A 25,384-nucleotide genomic window follows, 5' to 3' on the forward strand; every position below is an offset into this window, starting at 1 on the left:
ATGCACACAGTCTCATAACACACACAGTGCCACCTGCTGACCACTCCAGGAACATACATGTAACTACTGTTTATCTTAACGCACTGAAAATAATGAGAATAATAAAATAGAATTTAACACGCAAGGAAAGAAACAAATTTTAAGGTAATTTACCACCCGGTTACATTCTCCCCTGCAATAAGTCAGCGTCCTCGATGACTCATTCAATCACAAATTTCGGCATTCATGGCACCTTGTAATGCCTTCTCAAACAACGCAGTGCCAATACTGGTCAACACTTGAGACACCATATCTGTGGTGACACTTACTGCATGACAAGCAGACCTGGGTGCATGAAAAGGATTTGTGTGAACACCCGCAGTTGACCGTTTGCTTCTGCGCACAGCTGGAACTGGTATTTCTCTAAAATCAGAGTTACGCATGTCACCAGTCTCCAGCTCCTGCAACTGGCCATGTTCACCTGTAGCCCTCGGGAACACATCATCATATTCTGTAGAGTCTCTACCAGTATCAGTTAATTCTTGTACTTGGATACCTTCGGAGCTGTCACCTCCCAACTCTGAAGTAACTGGTGGCTCTGAACCCATTGGACTGTTTGCGGCCACCCTCACAGAGGGTTGCACAACCTCCTCTACCACCACAAAATCTGGCTCAGACATCCCATTCTGATCCATGATGACAGGCTTTATATCTGGCCGAGATTTCTCTTTACCCCTAGGCCTAGGAGTGGGCACGGCACCTGGACACAACTCCGACCTGTGAACCCTCTTCGACGGCCCTCCCTCTAAAGGTTCCACAGTGTAAGTTGTGCCTACTATTTCTACAACTTGGTACACAGTCGGACTCCAGGCATCTTGAATTTTGTTCCTGCCTGGAGGCCGCTGGCGCAGATATACCAACTCGCCCACACTGACCTGGGGACAAAAAGTCTTTTCATTCAGACGCGTCACTCTCTCTAGAGCTTTCTCTTCTGAATACTCCCTAGCCTTCTCATGGGCATATCTCAGCCTCTCTTGATGCACAGACAACCAGTCTTGTTTCCGCTCAGAGATGTCCTCACCACCTAACAATGCATCAATGGGCAGATGTGGTTGTACCCCAAAAAGAAGATAATAAGGGGAAAACCCCGTAGTAGCATGCGGAGTCACATTATACGCATGGACTAACTCCGGCAAGTACTCAGGCCAATGCCGCTTACGTTCTGGCGGTAATGTACGTAACAGGTTGTGAAGTGTTCGGTTGTACCGTTCACATTGGGCATTTCCCTGCGGCCTATACGGGGTCGTACGAGTCTTTTTCACCCCATAGAGTCTGCACAGCTCGGCGATTACCTCACTTTCAAAGTTACGACCTTGATCGGAGTGCAACCTCTCTGGGACACCGTATTTCATAAACCACTCCTTTAACAAGACCTTTGCTGTGGTATCGGCCTTTTGATCTTTTGTGGGAAACGCCTGTGTAAACTTTGTGAAAACGTCGGTAACAACCAAAACATTTTCACGCCCGTCAGAAGCAGGCTCTAAGACTGTGAAGTCCACTGCAATCACTTCCAGGGGTCTGGAAGCCAAAAACGCTCTCACAGGGGCACGAACTTTGGGCTGAGGCAACTTTGTGAGGATGCACCGCTGACACTTCTTTACCCATTCCTCCACGTCCTCATACATACCGGACCAAAAACACCTCTGCTTCAACAACCCCAACGTCCGTTCAATACCCTGGTGCCCCAAATCGTTGTGCACACTTCGCAGCACTTGTTCCTTTAAACACCCTGGCAACAACAGTTGCCAGCAGCTATCCTCAGAAGGGATATCTACCACACGATATAGCAACCCATTTCGTTCTTTTATGAGGCCCCACTGCTTCAGAAGGCATTTCACAGACCTGGACAGAGACTGTCTTTCCAGGTGAACTGGTTTCTTTTTCTTATCCCAGAACCCTCGAAACACCTGCAGAACAGGATCACTTTTCTGAAACTCAACCAACTGTTCCCTGGTGTATCCGGGAAGCGTATGAGTGTTACCTTGGAGAGCAGTGATAGCATCTTCCCCAGCCTCCAACGCACGAATTTGCCTCAACCTGCTGCATTCAACACCCTTCAATGCAAGTTCAGGTTCCAAGGTGGTACCTCGCCTTATTACACCGCAAATCGCTACACACTCATCCCAGTCAGCGTCTGGATCAGGTTCAGGCTCCCCTGCAAACTCCTGCCTAGACAGAGCATCAGCTGCAACGTTACTCTTGCCTGGTCTGTACTTCACCTCGAAGTTGAATACCGACAGCTGTGCTACCCATCTCTGTTCAATCGCTCCTAACTTGGCAGTTTGCAAGTGACAGAGCGGATTATTATCCGTAATCACCTCGAACCAAGACCCAAGTAAATAGCCGCGGAATTTCTCGACTACAGCCCACTTAAGAGCCAGTAGCTCGAGCTTCATGCTACTGTAATTACGATCATTTCGCTCTGCATTACGCAATCTGCGGCTGGCGTACGCAATGACCCTCTTCACGTCACCCTGTTTCTGGCACAGGACGGCTCCTAAGCCATTCTGGCTTGCATCGGTTTCGAGAATGAAAGGACAAGTGAAGTCTGCGAAACCAAGCACAGGTGCTGTCGTCAGCTCCCTCTTCAACTGATTGAATGCATGGTCACATTCAGCAGACCACAGAGTGCTAAAGTGACGACCCCTCCTTACACATCTGCCTTCACTCAAGCACGCATTTACTAGGTCATGTAAGGGGCCAGCTATCCTAGAAAAACCCTCGATGAACTTTCTATAATAGCTGCAAAACCCTAGAAATGACCTCAACTCCTTGACGGTTTCTGGGGTCTTCCAATTACTGACTGCAGCAACCTTGTCTGGGTCAGGAGAAATCCCTTGCTCTGACACCTGGTGGCCAAGGAAACGCACAGAGTCTTGAAGGAACCGGCACTTGCCCAGCTTGACCTTTAAACCAGTCTCAGCCAACCGTTTCAGCACCATCTCTAACCTTTCTAGGTGTTCCCCAAACGTCTGTGAAAACAGCAAAATGTCATCTAGGTACACTATCGACACCTGGAAGATCAAGTCGCTCATGACAGCCTGCATTAGCCGCTGAAAGGTCGACGGTCCATTACAGACCCCAAACGGCATCCTCCGGTACTCAAATAAACCAAAAGGCGTGGTGAACGCCGTTTTGGCCCTATCCCTGTCACTCACCGCGATCTGATGATACCCAGAGGCCAAGTCCACAGTTGAGAAAAACTTTGCTCCCCTGAGGGCATCAAAGCTCTCGTCAATTCTGGGTAGCGGAAATGCGTCACGCCTCGTCTTGGCATTGAGTTTGCGATAATCTACGCACAACCGTAGCGACCCATCAGTTTTTCGCACCAGTACCACAGGCGAGGCGTAAGCACTCACACTCTCTTGAATGACACCCTTCTTCAGTAACTTAGTTATGTGCTCTCTAACCTCTTGGTACTGATTTGGGGGAATTCGTCGGTATGGCTGATTCACTGGTATGTCATCAGTCAGATGTATCTCATGCTGAACCTTATCTGTATAACCCAAATCATCATCCTCCAGGGCAAACACACTTGAATACTTGCTCAGCAGAGCTTTTAACTGAACCTGCTGCTCAGCAGTGCCTCCCATGTTGACATAATCTAAGACTGACTGGGCCTGAGGCTCAGAAACAGGACCTCCACCCATAGTGACTTGTTCTGTGTCTGCAGAGATTCGCTGAAACCTTACTTCGCAGGACGAACCCTCACTGTTACCACCTACCGGGGACAGCAAACCCAACCGGGCCCTAGGTTGAAGCCAAAGATCTTCCTGTGACAGGTTAAGTACTCTCACTGGACACACAGGTAACTCTGACGTGACCAAGGTAGGTACTACAACCAAACCTTCCGGTAAGGGCAAATTTGCTGGTTCTACCAACCACACAGAACCATCCTTTTTACTGCATTCAATCCCCTTAATCAGGACAGTGGCTGCCGACCAAGCTGGCACATGAGCCGGAGTTTTACCCATGACCCGAGCAGATGAAACTCGCTCAACTAACTCCACTGATTGTGCCTGCTGGAAGACTGCCCTCCAGTCAGAATCCAGCCTACCACCCAGCGTGGTGTCAAATTCAGCGTGAACGATCTGTCGGCACTTACTGATAATGTTCATTCCGATAAGCACAGCCACAGACGTTGGACTAGGAGCTTCTTTCACGATCAAGAACCCACACTCGGGCAGGGTCATCCCCATAACCTCCACGTCCAGCTCCATGTAACCCAAATAGGGAATATCTAAACCGTTGGCTGCTATGATCTTCAGCCAGCTAGAAGTAGACAACACATCACTCTCATCCCCAAACAGGTGCTCTCGGAAAAATTCCTCAGTAATAGTACTGACCTGACTACCGGTGTCAAGCAAACATGACACTGGAACAGACTTGATTTTCAGTTCTACCATGGGGCAAGTTCCAACTGCACGTTCCAAGAAACGGTCTCGACTAGTTCCCTCAGGCGGTAAACCAGAAACTACCCCTTGTGCAGCCTGAATCATCGCAACAGAAGGACCTGGTTTTTCTTGACCTTCAGTGGTCTGGGTAGCACTTTTAAATCTCCCACCCCGTCTCACAGTGCAGCGTCTAGCGATATGCCCAACCCCATTGCACCTGAAACAGATAGGTTCTCCCTTTTCTGTAAACCTGGGAGGAGAATTTGATGAAGGCACGAAATTCTGCAGAACTGACACTGACCGCTGCACAGTCAATTCTTTGACCACCTTAGTGAGCTCTGAAATAGTCTGCTCTTGCTCACTTATTCGCTTGTCTTGCCGGGAAATTACCTGCAAAATATCATTCAACACAGAAGAGTTTTGATTCTCAGACCCAACAGAAATACCTTCAGGTTCCCTTAACACTTCTAAATGGACCGGTCGACTATTTGCTACTCTGGTTGGCCTGGTCTCTTCCGTGGACCAGAGAATGGCCTCATCACGAATCTCAAGCAGGGTCAAATAGGGCTTTTCCCTGATTATTTTACGCAGCTCTCGCCTCAATGCGGCATCTCGCACGCCCTCCACAAACTGATCGCGCAAAATCCCCTGCTCATTAGCCAAACCATCTGGGGACTGTTTCACAATGGAACTTAACAGGCGAGAGAGAGCAAGAGAGTAGTTTCGGAGATCTTCCCCCTCCAAATGTTTGCGATTGTAAAACATTTGCAACAACTGAGTCCCACTACGCCGTTCCCCAAACGCGTCCCGCAAGAAAGTAAACAAATCACTGGCCTGTCTGGACTGATTTCCCACACATAAACGCACCTCTTCCAGTGCAGGCCCCCGCAAAAGTGAGATGATAAAGTCCAGCTGCTCTTCTCGTGTTTGGTCTCTGGCCCGTAGAACCCTTTCCACCTCCTCAATAAACTCCTCTACAGACCTCCCATCTTTGTTATACTCCCCGCTAAAAGGTTGAACCTGGCGTTCACGGGGAACATAAATGTAAGAGCGGGTTGTATTACCCCCAACAGCAGCCCTATTGGCCAGAGTGTCATTCCTCCAATCATTTAAATCTTGAATTTGACCCTTTATTTGCTCTATGACATCATTCCCCACAGCCCCAACATCAGGGACTTGTACGCTCCCTTCAGGCCGTTCGTCAGAGTCAGACATTTTCTACAGAAGTAGGTCAAAAAGCATTAACTCAGAATTAACTCAACTCAGTTGAAGATTAATGTCCTTGGTGCGAAACTCGTCCCGCTTTCTCAGACTGTTTTTTTTTTAGTACCTTAGACACACCCTCACACTAATGCACAGTTCCTGGGATGCAGCCATGAGATCCTGGAAGGCCACACGTTGACAGCAGGAAACGCATCAGTCTGGACCGATCTTCTTAGCAGCAGTCAAGCCTGGCACACTGGAAACCCAATCGGTCGCACGCTGACCACCTCATCCGCGATCCTCTGCACTCTGTAAAATATTCACCACTGCCGTATTGTCTAACTAAACCGCTCCAAAAAATCCTAATCAAAGTGAATAAACAACCCCACTCCTGGTACCAAAATGTGTGACCGGGGATTTAAATTCACCACCAGGAACACATTGAGGGGTTCTACTTTATTGTTTATTCATTTACTGTTTTCGAGAAAATGATTCACTATCAAAAGCGACCTCTCAACTTAATTGAGAAGAAAGTTTACAAAAAGATCAGTAAAAGCGAAACAAAATTTATATAAATAAAATGAGCGCTTTCACAGAGCTGATGACACAAATTAAACCTTCGTAGCTCTACGATGTTATTTTCAAATGCAAGAGAATAGGAAAATTACAAAAATCTCAGTGCAAAAGAAAATAGAAAATAAAACAATTACAAATAATGCAACAATATCAAAATGTTACAACACAATACGGCAGTGGGAATACTGTACAAAAAGGACAAAATGACATGAGTACATTTTTATATTACCCACTTCCACCATTTGAGTAAAATGAGAGAAAATAACACTCACATCACGTTGAGCTCCAACATAAAACCAGATACACTTTACAAAGGATGAAATCTCCAACATATGTTGTTCACTGCGTAAAGAACCACATTAAATACACATCACTTGAAAAGCACAACAACATTTGAAGAATAAAGTGTACAACATTTTCTTAATGTTAAATGAAACGGGCCAAACCGCATGGTATGACGTCATATCGGCATGGACATTATACACGACATATCGTTTCAAATACGACAGTTCTCCAAATCAACATAACAAAATATACATCCAAAATGGGTATTTAACTAAAATATAATCACAAATCAGTGTATTTACCCATGGATGACCACAATTTCCAGAGAACACGCGTTGCTTGCACTGCTCGCAATCTCAACAGGATATTTCAACGAGTGAGAGCGCATGCACACAGTCTCATAACACACACAGTGCCACCTGCTGACCACTCCAGGAACATACATGTAACTACTGTTTATCTTAACGCACTGAAAATAATGAGAATAATAAAATAGAATTTAACACGCAAGGAAAGAAACAAATTTTAAGGTAATTTACCACCCGGTTACATATGTGTACAATGTGTCAGGAAAGGGAGGAAGGGTTTTTACATCTGTTTTTACATTGAAAAGAATTGGAATTGTTTTTTAAACAATGTAAAGTTCTAATCAAAGATTAGAACTCGATTAGAGTCAAGAACATCCTCAGACTCGACTGAACTTACTATCAAAGATCTACAGATCTCAGATTCTGCACTCTATCATTGTGCTCTTCAAGTAGGATTACAGTGATACAGAGTCACTGAAAGGGTTTACAAAAACATAAAGTGTGTAAAAACCACAGAAAATGTAAGAGACTTCCTTTACCAACTGATCAGTTAACCACAGACACAAAGAACAAATTCAGGTAAAAAAATGCAACTTAAATAAACAGAAAAAGAAAGAAAATAAAAGAGAGATGAAAAGCTACACATTATTCACAGTAAATTGTTAATTTTTCATGCTAGAAAATATAATTTAATGACACTACTAGAGACATAAAGGTTAGCTGTCACTGATGGATAAAATGTGTAATACAATTAATGCAACTTTTCTGCTCAGTTTTCCCCAAAGATTCACTACATTCATTAAATAAGTAACTGAATGACTGATGGATTCATTCATTCATATGAATATGTCTTTATATTAGATTTATTTGGCTTGTACAGATGCAGTGAAGATGAAAGATTTGAATAAGGAAACTGTTAGTGGATTTACCTTTTCCTTGTTTTATGATTTATGATTATTGCTTGTACACAACTTTGATGAATATACACAGAGAATCTAAAACATAATTATGTGATCAGGGATGGCTCTAGCCTTTTGAGCTGGATATTTTTTCTGTATTTATGATTCCAACTTTATCAAAGCTTCCTGTAGATGATTGTCTGAATGATCACGTTATTTAGTTGAATAAGTGTGTAAATGTGTGTGTACATAGTGTCCTGCTTTGGACTCGTGTCCCATCTAGGATCTATTTCCTGCTTTATGCCCAGTGGAGTTAGGATATAATTCAGATCCACTACAACCCTGACCAGGATAAAGCAGTTACTGAAGATGAATAATGAATAAATGAACATTTTTGTCTGCAGCTACAGGACAATAAGCAGCTGCTTATATTGTTTTTTTATATATTTATTGTATTTTTTTTAGTCTTCGAGTGTTAAAAGCAGACTAAATAAATAAAATGAGTTGAAGCATAATAGAGATGATGAATAAATACGAGTGGGTGAAGCTAAATACAGACATTACAAACACAACACTTATGTTTATTTCTAAAGTTACAACTAACAAGGTTTTCTTCAATATGACTGATCTTGGTAAGTCATAATCATTACACAAATAAATAAAATGTAATAGTACAAGATGTCCAGAACAGAGCGTTTACTGGGTTTCTGATCTTCACTGTTTACTGGGTCCAGTAATAACCAGTCACACAATTTTTTATAATATTAGTTAAACTGCAATATTGTGTTCATTCAAAATACACTGTTTCTGCACTTGATAGTTAAATGCTGTTTAATCTGACAGACTGATGATGAAGTGAAGGTAAACGTGTAAATAGCTCCATCTTGTGAGAAAAGCATCATCGGTCTGTCAGATCAAAACTAAACAGTGTCACTTCCTGGGTGTGGTCTTCTAGAGACGTGTAAAGTTCAGCACATACAGCACTATTATACAGAATCATCACAGAGCTGTGTTCAGAAATGGCTCAACTATACAACTTACTGTACATAGTGAGATACACACCACTGATTCTCACTCTAGTTACAGGTCATTAACTTTCATTATGATATTTAATTAACAGTTAATTAAGTGCATTAATTAATAACAATATTAATGCTAATCTATTCTTTTTATTAGGCAATATTGGTTAAAAAACAAAAGAAAAAAAAAGAAAAAATCTTCACTGGTATAATTCTTTATATTCTTTTTCACTCCAGGCAGTTTTGCAGATACAATTGGACCAAAGGATGAAGATGCCAACATTGTGGGGACAGAAACAGACACTGTTACTCTGAAATGTTCATATGAGTCAAGCAGTGATGACATTTATCTTTACTGGTACAAACAATATCCTAACAGCGCACCACAGTTTTTACTGTATAAAGGAGCAAGGTTAAGATCTGACCAGAGCACTCCTGATGATCATCGATTAGAGACAAAAACAAGCAGAGACTCTACTTACTATCAGAGGTCTAAAGCTCTCAGATTCTGCTCTCTATCTTTGTGCTCTGTGGCACAGTGATACAGAGTCACTGTAAGGCTTTAGAAAAACAGTAAAACCTACAGATGAACTTTCAAAAACCACAAGATCAAAGAGACTCTTTTTATCTACTTTTTGGTTAACCACAGAAACAAGCAACATTTGCAGGTGGAGAAAATAACTCACAGTTTTGTTATACTATACGAATTGCAAACGGTTTCTAAGGTTTCTAATTCTCTCTTTCTCTCTCTTAGGAAAAGCGGAATGAATCATAATTATATATTTAATTTATTTATTGTATTATTTATAAAAAAGTACAAATGTCTCAGCAAATGTTAGATATTAACCAAACTCAGTTCTGATCTTAAAGTAACATATACAGTATATGTGTATAACATCTGTAAGAAATAAAGATGCTCTTTTTTGTTCCTAAAGACTCCACTATGGAAATTTCAGGAGAAATAAATCTGTTACAGCAGCATAAATTCCTGAACAGAACTGTATATTCCTCACTATACACAGCCTTTGTGCAACTGTTTAATGGTTTAAATGCATTATTACACTAATACTTCATAACATAATATTTTGATGTAAATAAGGCAGGGACTTATGCCCAGGAAATGGAAATGCCCAGCTTAAACACAGCCATGACACGCCTGCCCAGGATTTGACTCAACTCTACCGGGCATAGGATTTTCTGATGATCTAATTCTTTGGGATTTTATGATCTCGCTGAGGATGGAGGCATCCATAGGTGCCTTAGTCTTAGGTTTCTGCACTACTGTAGAACGCTGACACAAAAATAAACAGAGAAACACTCACAGTCATCAGTCTAAGGTCATGTTGATGCTCTATCCTTGTTTGTTTTGTTTATATGAAACACTCATATTTGGTCTGGTTTGCTGATGACGGCACGGCTGGCCGCTTCATATCCCTGAGAGACTCCTTGCCTGTGTTTCATTCCTGCTCCCCGTTTTAAGTTAAGCTGTTAAAAGACAAGACAAAGGCATATAGTGATGGCCGCTTTCGAAACACTGGTTAATGAAGCTTTTGTTTTGAATCATTGAAACTGCACTTGGGATTGAACTAGTGATGATTTGTGATCAACATGCTTTTTTATAGGTCACAGTTTATAAAGATGTGAATTATTAATATAATACATCTAATTATTGTTTTCATACATACACTCAGAGTACACACCTGAGCTGGTGAGCTCTCCTGTAGTAATAGAGCACTGATTAAGCTTCCTAACTGTTCACTGAGTCTGTGCTAGAGTGGGGTGTGATAAGCTAGCACTGGATCTGCATCTTTCACAACTCTGGGCTGTATTTCTGTGCTGGTTGGACACAGATGCTTGTTAGTTGACATAAGCAAGTTCATGCCAGAATGTTCCTTCTTGGTGGAAAGCAGAAGAATGTAAAAGTCTGCATGCCTGCGGGTAGCGTGGCTGAGTGGTCTAAGGTGCTGGATTTAGGCTCCAGTCTCTTTGGAGGCGTGGGTTCAAATCCCACCGCTGCCAGGGAAATGTTTCAAGGCACTGATTTAGTGTCCTGTCTCTGCTAGAGTGGGGTCTGATAACCTAGCACTGGGTCTGCATCTTAACTTTGGTCCATATTTCTGTGCTGGTAAACTTACATGCTCTTTGGAGGCGTGGGTTTAAATCCCACCGCTGTCAGAGAAACTTTTGAAGGCACCGCATAGTCTTTTTAGACAGTTTTTATTATCTTACCTAAATGTCTGCTCAGTCAGTGTATTTGTATTTACAATGGTAAAATTCTGTTGCACAGTAACTTACACAAAGCACGATGGAGTTTAAAATATAACTTTATATAATATGTAAACACTTTATGTAAATACTCACCAAGATGGACATTCTTAGACATTGTTTTGTGTGCAGGATTCAAGTAATGATCTGTGTTATGTTATGGAGGAATGCACAGTGTATTAGTGGGTTCGGCCTTAATAGTCCTGCAGTAGGAGAATTGCTGTGTGCATGGGATTGATGAATGTGAGGGTAGAAATTCAGCTGAAATTGGAGTAAATCTAGTTGTTTTAATCAAGATTATCCTACAAGATTTTTTTTCCACTACCCTTAAGTTCCCTATTATAGGCTAACCTGCAATTTTGTAAACCTACCTCAAACAAGAGGCTGAGGCTATAGAGTGCCAATGAACTTTGCAAAGCGTTGTGGGGTCTTAACAAAACAAAGGCTTTACAATGTTTGTGGCTCCCATGCCCTCTAGATATGAATCTTAGGAAAAAGAGTTACCGGACCCAGAGTCTCACACACTCACACTCGCGTCCCGTTGCTAATGCTCACAGCATTGTGTCATATTGCCGAAATAGCTCAGTTGGGAGAGTGTTAGACTGAAGATCTAAAGGTCCCTGGTTCAATCCCGGGTTTCGGCAATTGGTTTGCTTCTAGAGAGGTGGCGTATGTTTGTATCATTGGCTAGGGAGTGCCGATGAACTTTGCAAAGCCCTTGTGGCTTTGGATCTTGGTGTTCTTGACAAGACCATTTTTAAGCCTGTTTGGTAAAGGAATTGTGCCAGAAAGCTACATTTAAAGACACCGTGATTTTCAAATCTATCCCTGGGTCTAGGTGTTTTACAAGGGTGTACTGACTTAGGACCTGCTTAAGCGCATTTGCTTTAGGAAGTGTGCATGGTACAGTCTTTGTACACAGGCCCCTCCTGAGCCTGGGTTACATGCAGGCACTGTGGCACAGTGGTTTTTCCAACCGATATAGCGGTCACACCTCACAAAAGGAAGAAACTCTTCAAAGTTTTCTTCCAGAAAGCCACACTGGACTGTGACTAAAGAGACAGCTGTTGTGTACCGTTTGAAACCAAAGTCAACACTTCACAGAACATCAGCACCTGACTTCATTAATGCTTTGGTGGCTGAATGGTTCAAGCTAATCCCAAAATGCATAAAGAAGCTAAAGGTCTCATCCAAAGTAAAACACAAGAAACACATCACAAACAAATGAGCACTAGGCTGCAGACGTTCCCTCCACTGGTGGCCAATATACACTAGAGGTGATGATGTACATAAACCTGCAGATGGCAGTAAATGACATGAAAAGAGCCTAGATCTGAACTTGACTGGACCTGGACACAACAGGAACATGTGAAGCGTAACAGTAGCCATGAACATTAAACCTGAACAAAGCTTTAGCACAGATACCTGGTTTGTGGAGTGCAGTCAGACTGAAACAATGGAATTACCACAGAAATTTAAAATAGCATGGAGCTATAAAATGATTTAATTACAACAATATATTTTGTAGATTAGAAATGTTTTTTTTTTGTATTTTATAAAAACAAGAAGTATAGGAGCTCCATATATAAATCTTTTATTGGTTATATTCTTTTAGACCATGTTTGTGTGTGTAATCTACTTAATGTGACACATTTGAGGCACAGAGACCTCTTCAGATCAACCCACACATTCTCAATTGGATTCAGGTCTGGGCTCATTTCAAAACTTTAATCTTCTTCTGGCAAAGCCATTCTTTTGTTGACTTGTTGATTCTTTGGGTCACCATCATGCTGAAAGATGAAGTTCCTCTTCATCTTCAGCTTTCTAGTAGAAGCCTGAAGGTTTTGGTGATTTGCAATGTCATTTTCATACCAAACATACCTTTTAGAATTAAAAAAAAGTTTAACCTTGGTTTCTTTAGGCCATAACATTTTCTCATATGCTTTTCGGAGACTTCAAATGTGCTTTGGCTAAATTTAGCCAGGCTTGGATGTTTTTCTTCATAAGAAAAGGCTTGCCAGCCTACCTCATAGCCCAGGCATATAAAGAATTGATTGTCACAATTGATTGTTGAGATTGTCACATGTTCTACACATCCAGTACTTGCCAGACCTTCCCACAGCTCCTTTAATTAATGTTGCTGTGGGCCTCCTGTCTGCGTCCCTGACCAGTTTTCTTCTCATCTTTCCATCAATTTTGAGGAAAGTTCTTGTTAATGTCACAGTGCCATATTTTTTCCACTTGATGATGACTGTCTTCAAAGGGTATTACCTTACCTTATCTGCACCTTATCCGTACCTTATCTGCAATGCACAGGGTTTAGTCCGCGTTGCAGTGGATTGTCTTGCGCTAAATTCCTGTCCTCAGACGAGCACCAGAACTAGCGGGGGTCAAGATTTTTTTTTCTTTGAGCCCAGTGTTTTGAAGACATTTACCTCAGAAGACGTGTTGATTCGTTGCGACTCTTCTTGAGGAGAAATATGCCGCGAAGCTCTCTCTCTCTCTAACCCCTGTCATAGTTAATCTAAGTAGATAAGATCTTTAAAGATATAACAGTACAGATAAAACAACTGAACACTGCAAACTGTCAGAAGAATAAACACACATCTAATCATAGACTTTTTTTGATGATACCTGGTGATACTCAGTTGTATTAATGTTGTATGTTTCATATGTAACTACCTCTAACCTTGTGTTGTTAGAGTCTTCCAGTCCACCTCACTCCTGAATGTAAAGCCACACACTGGTGACACTGTCATGTGATGCTGTGGGGTGGAGCTTCATGAACCTTTATGATCTTAAACATATTAGTCTTCATAAAGACTTTTTAAAGATAAAGATATATCATAAAGATATTTAATATCTTAAACATATTAGTCTTCATAAAGACTTTTTAAAGATAAAGATATATCATAAAGATATTTTATTCAGCTAAAACCAGTCATCATGTTCACTGTTATATTCATGTGTCTGTGGTTTTCACTGAGTTTTCATTTTTTGTTGTTAAAAAAATGTGTTGAATTAGTGATACTTATTGGAATAAATTATGTATTCGGTGTGATGAGTTAGACCCTAAGCACATTAGCTTTAGTAAGCGTGCACAGTACAGTCTTTTTACACAAACCCCTTGCATGCAGGTAGCTTGGCTGAGCAGTCCAAGGCACTGGATTAAGGCTCCAGCATGGGTTCAAATCCCACTGCTGCTAGAAAATCTTTTTAAGGCACCGAATAAAGCATTCAAGCTGTTCCCCCTTAGTCTGTGCTAGAGTGGGGTGTGATAAGGTTGAACACAGATGCTTGTTAGTTCACATGAGATGAGCAAGTTCATGCCAGAACCTTTTTTTTTTGTGGACAGCAGAAGACTTTCTTCCCCCCACACATTTGGGAGAGTATAAAGGCTTACTTCTACTCAGGTAGTGTGGCTGAGTGGTTTAAAGGGCTGGATTTAATCTCCAGTCTCTTTGGAGGCATGTGTTTAAAACACACTGCTGCCATAGAAACTTTTTAAAACACTGCATAGTCTTTTTTAAACAGTTTTTTATTGTGTCACCTAAATGTCTGCTCAGTCAGTGTATTTGTATTTACAATGGTATAATTTTGTTGCACAGTAACTTACACAAACACAATTAAGTTTTAAATATAACTTCATGTAATATGTAAATACTCACCAAGGTGGACATTTTTTGACATTATTTTGTGTGCAGGATTCAAGAAATGATCTGTGATAGGTTTATATGACTGAACATAACAATCTGACCTCGGACTGAATTTGCTGTGACGCTCACTAATGAAACGTACAGAGCATCTGTATTGAAGGTTTTCCCCACATGTAAACAGTCCTATTGTAGGATAAAGACTAGGATTTAAACTATGGCAGGAATCTGTATAAAAATATTCAGTAAAGATTTTCATTTTTAAATTTGGAGCATCTTTTGGAGCTCATTGATTAGATTTTATAAACTGTGCATTTAAATAAGTTTACATATTATGACACATTTTATGTGAGTGATGCTTAAAAGGTTTTGTATAACATTGTACATTGGTTTTTGTAAAACATTTTGTGTATCTTTAAAAATAGACCCGTGTGTGTGACTGAAGTGACTGAAAAATTCATTACTTTGGTTTATTTATTTATTTTCATTTCTGACTAGAAATTTCGGTGTATTATAATTAATTAATCATCAAAACTATGGTTTATTAGTGCCAGGAAACGACGTGATGTGGTTTGAGGCCACAGCTTATTGACGACATGACGTCACTATGACGCGGCGCCTCTTTTGAATTCGGCGCTGTTCCAGAAAGCTGCGATTTAAAACACGCTTCTTTACAAACTCACTATCAACGCTCTTATCACGCCCTGTAACACGTACGGATTAGACGACTTGTTTACGAGTATGGAGAGAGAGATGAGTGAAGACAGGAAGCTGTGCGGTTTACTGAACGAGATGCGATTGGACGGGTCGCTGTGTGACGCGGTGCTCAGAGTGGACGAAGTGGACTTCAAGGTCCACAAGAACATCCTCTCGGCGTACAGCCCGTATTTCAGGTAAAAAAACAAACACAACTTTTCATCTTAAAATGGTACCTAATGAGCAAAAACTATACCGAAGATGAAATGGTATTTACATTAGTATTAAATGAACAGATCCATAGTCACAACTCCGCGAGTCTGATTTAATGATGATTTCTTAACGCCGACGTTTCCTCACAGCCATCTGACTGAAATCCACCCTGTTACACGATATTGTAATAAAACAAGTGTCAGGATGTTAAGGAGCGCATGTCCAGTGTGTGTACTGTGTAAAACACATGCGGTGACAACTGGGCTGGAAATAAACTATGAAGTGTTTGTTTTTTTCGCTGATATTTAGCTCGAGTTTAGTTTTCTTCGGCTACACCGTCTTCATCTTATCTTCATGGAAGAATATTTATATAGTGATAGATTTATTTCTTTTTAATAATCTGGATTTGCTGAATGATTCATTATAGTGTCTGAAGTACAATTAAAATGTATTTATTACTGGACTTGTCTACAAGTTACATAAACTACACGTTTGATTGGCTATCGTCGCTCTGATTGACAGGCTCAGACCTGCCAACCTTTACGCATTTTGTGTAGCAGATACGCGTTTAGACATCAAAATACGCATTGTAAAAAACCATTGATGCCTTTGGTTTCAACTGTGTGCATTTGCACACCAGGCAATGCGCCTATGGGTGTAACTGCATTGGGCAGCAACCTGGGAAAATAATAATTCGATTGATACCAATCATAGCGCCAGTTTAAATCTCTTCAACGTTACAAGCGGAGAGCCGTCAAAACGAACGTGGTTTTCATCTGTCTCTGTCCGTCTTCAATTCTTCTTACAGTGACTGTTTTTTACAAGTGAGGACTTAACATTTCAAAGGTAAATGGCCAGAATTGTGAATTTCATCCATTTTAATAAGCCTGCCGAACCACAGGCGTCGTTAGACTCCTTTACTGGGGCATGTGCCCAAGTGTCCGGTGTTGTGCTTCAAGTTTAAGTTTTACGCACAGATCAAGTTTTACTTTATTTGCCAGTATTTATAGAGGAAACATAAGTCATGCCTGTAAACGCATTGCCGTCGTACTTTAACGGAAAAGACAAACTGGCGCGAGCACGCAGACATCAATATCCGCGAGCGTCTGTGTATCCGTTTTATAGCACGCAGTCATGCTATAACATGACGAAACTAATGTCATTTTTTAAATATCAATCGTATTCTGACTCGATTGTTACTGGCTCCTGTAGATCACATCTGACGGACATCAGATTTTTTTGTGAAAAGCAGGGAAATAGAAGCAGAAAGTAGAAATGATGAGGGAGGTATTATTATATGATCAGCCAGTCAAAACCATAGTGAAGTCTAGAGTCTTGCATTATTGCTGAGAAAATTAACACATGTATGTGTTGTCAGATATGAAGTTACTGTTTATTTCATTAGATCTAATTTATGGCAATACATAGAGTTGTTAAAATAGTATGCAGATATTATACACAAACGATCATGCACATAACGTTATGCTTTTTATTTTAGTTGCTACTCAAAAGTAAAGTAAGTTGAGTAAGTTGCTACTCAAAAAATTTTAAATTTAAAATTTTTAAGCGACAGAAAACATACCATTTTCACAGTGTTTGGGAGGAAGAGTTCTTTTTACGTCAGTCAAAGAAAAGTGTGTGTGTCTCATTTGCGGGACGACTGTTGCGACAGCAAAGCGGCACAATGTGGCGAGACACTTCAGTCTGTGTCACGAAAGTTTCAATGCTAACTACCCACCCGGCGGCGCATTAAGGACAGAAAAAGCCGTTACAAATCCTTTCATGCAAGTGGACATGACATGCACTGCTGAGCAACTAAGTGCTCTGTTCAAATTGGATGCTGGTCAGGTAGAGATAGAAATCCTAACGTTGCAAAATGACCTCCACCTGAAAGCCCATCAGTCTGCATCAAACTTTTGGTGCCTTGTGAACACAGAAAAGTACAGTGGTGTACTGTACAGTATGCACAGCAGCTATGAAATTTGCATGCCTTTTTGGTTCAACCTATCTCTGTGAATCAGCCTTTTCTAAAATGAACTTTATCAAGAACAAACACAGAACACGCCTTACTGATGCACATTTACAAGACTCACTCAGACTTGCAGTGTCAAATTATTCACCAGATTACAGTACACTGGTGTGCAGAATGCAGTGCCAGGCTTCCCACTAACAGACATTTACAGACAAAGAAGAGATAACATGTGCTCATTGAAAACACCATAACATTAAACTAAAAATGGTGCACAGAAATGTGAACATTTTTTGAAAAAGACTAAATTACTTGTGAATATTCCTTCCATCATTGTTGTATAAATCATTGTTAATAATTGTGGAGAATAATTAACATTGACATGTGAGCAGTCTCTTCACCATATTATTATTATTATTATTATTATTATTAAAAAGTGATCTGTGCAATTTTGCTCTTGAGGAAGTTTGTATCAAACCGGTAGCCCTTCGTACTACTCAGTTCCCTTGAAGTAGCCCTCAGTCTTAAAAAGGTTGGTGACCCCTGCCCTACACTGTGCGAGAAAAGGCAGAAATTAAAATGCAATTTGCAGCAATGTCTGGTTTCCCAAATGTAATCGGCGCAATTGACTGCGCTCATGTTGCTATAAGGGCACCATCTGAAAATGAATTTGCTTATGTTAATAGAAAGCATGTGCATTCTATTAATGTGCAAATCATATGTGACTCCAACATGACCCTCACAAACATTGTGGCACGCTGGCCTGGTTCAACACATGATTCCTTTATCTTGACACATAACAGTGTAGGGAACAGACTAAATGCAGGCGCAGTACGTGATGGCTGGCTTCTTGGTGAGTTTAACAATATTAAAAAGTAGAAACTGTAACAATTTTGTTTTTAATATAATTATAACCATGTTACTTTTAATATAATTCTAACCTGCAGGCGACAGTGGCTACCCCCTGAGACGCTGGCTCCTCACACCCTTTTTAAACCCGCAGAGCGCAGAGGAAACTCATTATAACGAGGTCCACTCTCGTGCCCGCGCAGTGATTTGCATTGACTATTTATGGTTAAAAATGGGCGTGTACAGGGCGGGATTTGAGGCTGGTTCACGTACGCACATCTGCGGGTGATGTGTGATTTATAAAGGGAACATTGCTTAGAGGGAACACCTTATAAGTTGACCCAGATGGAACCCACAATCCTCAGCTCCGAAGGCTGATGCCTTATCCATTAGGCCACTGGGCCTGCAGACAAAGCTGTCAGAAAAAAACTTTTTTTTTAAAACCACATATCATTTTGTACCGCTGTCGCATGAGTTTATTATCCGCATTCACTCCAATCCTTCACCATTGTCCAGATAGATCTGAAAAGCTCTGGAAAGCAACAATTGAGCCTTCTTCAAATAAGATGTTTAAAGAAACACATCCCCAAAACATTCTGTTTAATGCAAGAATAAAAGGCAGCTTGCTTTTACCACTACCTTTTTAGAGCTTGACATGGAATACCACCAGCTTGTAACATTTGACAGAAAGTTCTATTAGGAAGCTCAAAAAAGTATAAATCTTGCTGATACCACTACATATTGAAGAGCATGACTTGGAATAGAATCAGCTTGTAACATATGACAGAAAGTTCTATTATGAAGCTCAAATTGACTCAGGAGTTACAGCACTTAGGAAGCCTTTTTCAGCACAGCTTGAAAGGAAGCAGAAGACTAATCTGCACCAGCCAGGAATTGAACCCAGTTCACAAGAATGGGAATCTTGTATGATACCACTACACCACTGGTGCACTGTGCACCAGGCTCTTTTGCTAGTTATCCTAGCATTTGTTGTTCAGGACCTGCAGGATTCTTGAACTTCAGGGTGCCTTCTTAAGAGCTAACTAGAAGTGCACCCAGATGCTACTCCAACCCACAATCATCATGTGAAGCTGAAGCTTTACCTGTTAGGCCTTCAGCTTTGATGTTTTGATTTTTTGACAAAACAGTCAATTGGCCGAAACACAGTCTTAGTCACACACAATCGGTTGTAAATGAAAAAAAAAAAAACAATATTTCACTACTGATTAAGATTGTTTGTGACAAATTTTTGTCCTTGTACAAAAATGCTAATGCAGAGGGATTTGTGAGTTCATAGGAGATTGTGTATAAGTGTAAGTATATAAACATTACAGATTGTAACTGTAATTACACCTTCATATTATTTTATTATAACTGAATTTTTATTTGAGAATTGACAAACGTTATATGTTTGTGAAAACATACATAAAAAAGTTAGTATGTGATTCTCATTTTCTGAATTAATATTTAAAATATTTTTGTTGATGCTGTTATTGAATATGATTGTAGAGACAACTGATCATTCATTATACAAACAATGCATCTGTTTATCTGTTTATAACTCAGTGTTAGTTGTGATGACATACAGTCACATCAATCAGCTGCATGAAGACTGCAGAGAACTGCTGTACAGGACCAAGATGGTATTATTAACAATAAACAACACTAAAGTCTCTTCTTGGTGAGTTGGGTTTCTGTTCCCCACATTCACTTCAATAATAAAAATAAATAAATATGTAATATATACATATTGAGCACTTTATTGTAAATATAGGTGTATTATAAAGATACACACACACATATACCGGGACACTTTTCTGCAAGGAGCGTAGCTTCCCCAGCAGATCAGTGTGGCAAAGCATTTACTGCAAAACCCAAGAGGGCTTCCAGTGGCCTACTGGATTATGTTTCGGCCTCTTGCATCAAAGACAATGGGTTTTGTCCAAAGACTTTTCAGTTTAGCTCTTAGATGACTCCAGCAGAAACCCAGAATACCAAAAACTCAAAACAGCAGTGCCCCAGTGGCCTAATGGATAAGGCACTGGCCTCCTAAGCCAGGGATTGTGGGTTCAAGTCCCATCTGGGGTGTGCTGAAGCAGAGTGGCGCAGCGGAAGCGTGCTGGGCCCATAACCCAGAGGTCGATGGATCGAAACCATCCTCTGCTAAGAGCAGCCTATGTTCTAACTAAATGCAGGTTGTCCAAAATAAAAAAAGAAAGTTTTAATCCAAACTTAAATACTGGACCTGAAAAAAAAAGACGCACTGTAAAAATAAAATACTGCTTTATTTGTCTCAACATATAAAGTTAATGAACTCATATAGGTGATCTAAGGACAAGAGGAATCCTGGATTGAATGACTGAAATGACTTTAACTTTTCATATACGAACAACTACTGAACTTTTCTCTTACCCAGATTGAGCTGTAAAAAGTATAATTTGCCCATTCCAAGATCAGCCTGAACAGGGCCACTGGCGCAATGGATCAGAAGATTCTAGGCTCGACTCCTGGCTTTTTCACATCACCTCCAACCTTCCTGCTCAGTAACAAAGTTTACAGTCAGAGATCCCTGGTTTAGCCCAAGTGAACAGATCAGGTCAAGTGTGTGATCATGAGAGTGGGTGGGTAAGTTTACATGTTGCAGAAGGTGAAAGATTTCCAGTATTGACAGAAGTCACCACCCCTGAATTGAAGAGGCAAAAACAGACAGAGAACATATTAAAGCTGCTCACATTCTTTTCTCATCCTTTTCACAATAAACCCTCTGTGATATAAACTCTACCTGTTCTTCTATCATACAAACTGCACAAATATGATCTTAACTAGGGTTGAACAATAAAGGGAATTTATGGTGATTAATTAGAAAATTGGGGAAATTTATATAAACTGTATCTTATAAAAACATAAATATGAACATTTTGTTTGGACATAAACTGACATGCATTCAATCTAATATAGATTTTTAAAAAATTACATTTTGACAACACTGGCTGAGGTGAAATGTATCCACACATGAGATGGTGTCTGTGACATAGTTCTATATAATAAGTTTGGGGAAAATCTTGGGTCTGAGAGATACATTTAAAGACCCCATGGATTCATAGCGTGTTTTGGAAGCTTTTCTTCCTGATAGGTTTGATCCATTTTTCTTTGCACGTGTGCATCATCACTGACCTTATCATAACCTCAAAACCTTTGATTGTTGCTCACAGAACATTGGTCCGTGCTAGAGTGGGGTATGAAAATCTAGCCCTGCGTCTAGGTGTTTCCCAAGGGTGTGATGAGTTGGACCCTGCTTAAGTGCATTAGCTTTAGGAAGCAAGCGCAGTACAGTCTTTGTACACAAGGGCTTAGTTGTAGGTAGCATGCTTAATGACCCTTGGGTTTAGGTGTAGGTAGTGTGGCTGAGCGGTCCAAGGTGCTGGATTAAGGCTCCAGTCTCTTCGGGGGTATGGGTTCGAATCCCACTGTTGCCAGGAGCATTTTCAAGGCACAGATAAAGCATTCTAACTGTTCCCTGAGTCTGTGCTAAAGTGGGGTGTGATAAGTTAGCACTGTGTCTGCAACTTTGGGCTGTATTTCCATGCTGGTTTAGCGCAGATGCTTGTTGGTTCACATGAATAAGATCATGTCTTTTTTCCATCTACACATTTGGGAGAGCATAAAGGCTTCCAAATCCTTGGGTAGCACGGCCGAGTGGTCTAAGCTGCCGGATTTAGGTTTCAGTCTCTTTGGAGGTGTTGGTTCAAATCCCATTGCTGCATATTCCTTCTAGACAGTTTTTTACTGTCAGTGCATTTGTATTTACAATTGTATAATTTTGTTGCACAGTAACTTACACAAAGCACAATGGAGTTTAAATATAACTTTATGTAATATGTAAATACTCACCAAGATGGACATTTGTTTTACATTAATTTGTGTGCAGGATTCATAAGGAGTGTCATAAAGACACCATAAACTACATGGTGTTGTAAATACAATTTAATTATACGGTATAATAAATAATTATTTATCCAAAGCATACATGTGTGGCTGTATGACCTGTTTGCAGGGTTTTATTTATTAGAGTGTTAAGGTACGGGGGCACGGTGGCTTAGTGGTTAGCACGTTAGTGCCTAAGCTCATTTCAGAGATACCATTCTGATTAAAGAACAGTGTAAATAAAGTGTATTAGTAAATAAAATTTGTTTTGATAAATAAGCATTGTGTGTTAATCGTTCACATTCCAAAATGTCTCTGAAGTCTTTGCTGTGGTTTCTGAAGTTTAGTGGTTATCTGCTTTGGCTATCAAATGCTGAAACATTTTCTGTCTTCCTTAAGTCATTTCCAGAATTTTTCAGTTTTATTGAAAGCCTATGGTGGTGCTTTGAGGTCTCTGTATTGTAGCGTTCATAGCGTTGCCTAAGATGCGAAAGGACCACGGGTTGCATACGGGCAGGAACATGCTGAGGCTTTTGAGCATTGCTTCGGTAAGCAACCTGTTGTATCAGCTCGTTTGAGAGCAGTCAGAAATTGAGACTCTGAACGTGACTGGAGCAGTTTCTCCACAATGGGAACTAATCTGCATGCACTTTCTGTAGTGTAGCGGTTATCATGTTCGCCTAACACACAAAAGGTCCTGGTTCGAAACATGCTGATGCTTTTGAGCTTTGCTTCTGTAAGCAGCCTGTTGTTTCAGCTCGCGTGACACAGTCAGACATTGAGACACTAACCGTGATAGATGCAGGTTCTCCACAACAAGGTGCCTCCCTTAAAATTCGCTATACTGCATGAATGAGTGTTTGTTGTAGCTGAAACAATGTACAGAAAACTTTGGACAAAAAACAACCACACACAACACAAGTGGATATCAGAAAGATCTCTTACATCAATTCAATTGTGTTAACTATTTTATTCTATCTATAATTTCAGAAGCATCGGTTGCATGTTTGTGTGTGTGTGTGTGTCTGTGTGTGTGTGTGTGTGTAAAGATGTACAAAAGCCTGGAGAAGTTTACAAACCAGTGAGAGGAATAGAAATACAGGAACGTAAAGCAGAAGGTAAAATTTTTCAATATGCGGATAATACAATGGCAATTGTAGAAGGGAAAGAAAGTGTCAAACATGTAATGGAGATTATAAAGGAATACTGTAAAGGCTCGAGAAGTAAATTAAATGAGGACAAAACAGTATATATGAGGTTTGGGAAGGCATTGATTTTAATGGACTCTTTTAACTTTAAAGAAGTAGATGAAATAAAAATTCTAGGGATTTTTATTGGTAAAAACAAGAAGAAAGTAAGGGATGAAATGTGGGAGGAGCTTTTAACAAGAATAGAATGGAGAGTAAACTTTTGGAAACAAAGAGCACTGAACTTGAAAGGGAAGGTTTTAATTTTAAATGTTTTAATGGTGTCTAAGCTTTGGTAGGTTCTATATGTATATGATATGCCTGTTTGGACAGAAAAGAGGTTGAAAAAATGCTTTTGTGACTTTTTATGGGAGGGTAAACCAGCAAGAATAGCTTACAACATGATCTTAGGGGTGGCGGAGAGGGGAGGCTTAGGTTTAATGGACGTAGAATAGAGCAAAATGAGTCTAAGTGTGAAAGTAGTCAAGAAATATCTACAAGAAGAAAACCAATTTGAATGGAAAAAAATAATGAAATATTTTATAAACAAATGTGGCAATTTTAATTTGGACAAGGGAATTTTATGGATGAAAACAAAAAATTGGATGACGGAAGGATTACTGGAATTTTATAGAGAAATGTTAAATGCCTGGGGAAAGCTGTTAAAGATTATTGAGCACTTTCCACAAGGAGAGAAAGCATTTTAAATCAGCCTCTGTTCTTAAACAAAAACGTTTTAAAACAAGGGACAGTAATATTTTTTAAGAAGTGGATGGTAGCAGGGATAACAAGAGTACAGGACGTTTTATATGAATTTAAAAAGGAGTTTCTACCAGAACAGTTTTTTATTGATGCAATGGAAGAGGCAAAAGAGGAATATGATCAGAAAGAACTGAGGGACGAAACAAGAAGAAAAATTGTATGGTTTTAAAAAAAAAAGTTTTTAAGGAACCAAATACAAATGAGTACTGGTGTAAACATTTGAAGGATTAAAAAAGACGTTATATGGAAAAATATGAAAGGGAAGTGTGTGAAAGTGAAACTGGAGAGTTTCAAATATTTTATAAGGCCTAAAGCAGTATTTACAGACGTAATCTTAACCAAGATAGAAATTGAAAAGTGTCCAATGTGTAAAGTAAAGTGTGTCCAAAGTCTCACATATTAGACTTTTCATTAACATCATACTCAAATTTACAAACTTTTTGTTTTGTAAATTTGAGTATGATGTTAATGAAAAGTCTAATATGTGAGAGCCAAAAGAAAAGGAATTGTTTTAGATTTGTGGAGACTTTTTAAAAATAAAACGGAATCATATATGAAATATATGAAAAAATTTATTAAAAGTCTAATTTATTTAGATACTTTGTTGTTTCCCAGGCATCCCATGTCCAGCAAAGAAAATGGGTTTTGTCCAATAACTTTTCAGTTTAGCTCTTAGATGCCTCCAGCAGAAACCCAAAATGCCAGAAACTCAAAACAGCAGAAACTTGACAGCCATTCTCCCTAAGCCAGGGGTTGTAGGTTTGAGTCCTGTAGGGCAGGTGAGCTGAAGCAGAGTGGCGCAGCGGAAGCGTGCTGGGCCCATAACCCAGAGGTCGATGGATCGAAACCATCCTCTGCTAAGAGCAGCCTACTTTCTAATAAAAAGTAAATGGATTAATGTACAGATTTGTTGCAGTTTAGCTCTTAGATGCCTCCAGCAGAAACCCAAAACGCCAGATGCTTAAAACAGCAGTGCCCCAGTGGCCTAATGGATAAGGCACTGGCCTCCTAAGCCAGGGATTGTGGGTTCAAGTCCCATCTGGGGTGTTAAGCACCATGCTGCAGGAAAAGCATGCTTGTAACAAAACCAATCAATAAATCACAACCCTCCTCTCCTAGGAACAGTCCACATTTTAACTAAGA

At 40.2% G+C, this 25,384-nt stretch overlaps 1 long non-coding RNA gene and 5 other non-coding genes across 6 annotated transcripts; 4 read left to right on the forward strand and 2 right to left on the reverse strand.

Annotated features, from left to right (window-relative positions):
- Window positions 1-5,779: 5,779 nt before the first annotated feature.
- LOC132847895 (uncharacterized) lies at window positions 5,780-6,927 on the reverse strand. The gene is made up of 3 exons (XR_009648672.1): window positions 6,800-6,927; window positions 6,485-6,554; window positions 5,780-6,397 (listed from the first exon to the last, which is right to left on the reverse strand). It is a non-coding gene; the product is annotated as an uncharacterized LOC132847895 (long non-coding RNA).
- Window positions 6,928-10,660: 3,733 nt separating this feature from the next.
- Window positions 10,661-10,742, forward strand: trnal-uag (transfer RNA leucine (anticodon UAG)). The gene has a single exon. It is a non-coding gene; the product is annotated as a tRNA-Leu (tRNA).
- Window positions 10,743-11,559: 817 nt separating this feature from the next.
- Window positions 11,560-11,632, forward strand: trnaf-gaa (transfer RNA phenylalanine (anticodon GAA)). Its single transcript has one exon. It is a non-coding gene; the product is annotated as a tRNA-Phe (tRNA).
- Window positions 11,633-19,247: 7,615 nt separating this feature from the next.
- Window positions 19,248-19,318, reverse strand: trnag-ccc (transfer RNA glycine (anticodon CCC)). Its single transcript has one exon. It is a non-coding gene; the product is annotated as a tRNA-Gly (tRNA).
- Window positions 19,319-20,383: 1,065 nt separating this feature from the next.
- On the forward strand, window positions 20,384-20,456 carry trnar-ccu (transfer RNA arginine (anticodon CCU)). The gene has a single exon. It is a non-coding gene; the product is annotated as a tRNA-Arg (tRNA).
- Window positions 20,457-25,215: 4,759 nt separating this feature from the next.
- On the forward strand, window positions 25,216-25,288 carry trnar-ccu (transfer RNA arginine (anticodon CCU)). The gene has a single exon. It is a non-coding gene; the product is annotated as a tRNA-Arg (tRNA).
- Window positions 25,289-25,384: the final 96 nt, after the last annotated feature.

This window comes from Tachysurus vachellii, chromosome 7 (assembly GCF_030014155.1).
Source record: "Tachysurus vachellii isolate PV-2020 chromosome 7, HZAU_Pvac_v1, whole genome shotgun sequence".
Taxonomy (NCBI): domain Eukaryota; kingdom Metazoa; phylum Chordata; class Actinopteri; order Siluriformes; family Bagridae; genus Tachysurus; species Tachysurus vachellii.